The following is a 249-nucleotide window of genomic DNA, read 5'->3' as shown; positions in this document are numbered from 1 at the left end:
GCAGGGCTCCTGTGGCTCCCCTGGCCTGACCCACGAAGTTTCCAGCATGCATTTAGTCAAGAGCAGTCCACAGAGCTGCAAGGGTGCAGGCAGGATGAGACTAGGAGTGACTGGGGACAGGCAGGACCTCTTATACCCTCATATGGGGCCACGCTGCTGCCGTGGGCCTCATGTGGAACCGAACAGGAGATGCTGCTGAAGGTGAAGAGCGGTTTGTGGTTGTATTTGCCCTGCCACAAGGGCTGGAGG

General features: G+C 58.6%; 1 protein-coding gene across 1 annotated transcript in view; it reads left to right on the top strand.

The window, feature by feature from the left end:
• The window catches only part of THOP1 (thimet oligopeptidase 1), a 330,697-nt gene that overhangs the window by 64,409 nt on the left and 266,039 nt on the right, over window positions 1-249 (top strand). The gene's annotated exons all lie outside the window — the stretch shown is intronic.

Source organism: Pezoporus occidentalis, unplaced genomic scaffold (genome assembly GCF_034315485.1).
Source record: "Pezoporus occidentalis ecotype Australia unplaced genomic scaffold, CSIRO_AGI_Poc_V1 ctg301, whole genome shotgun sequence".
NCBI lineage: Eukaryota > Metazoa > Chordata > Aves > Psittaciformes > Psittacidae > Pezoporus > Pezoporus occidentalis.
The sequence above is the reverse complement of the archived record's forward strand: the minus strand, read 5'-3'. Positions and strand labels throughout refer to the sequence as shown.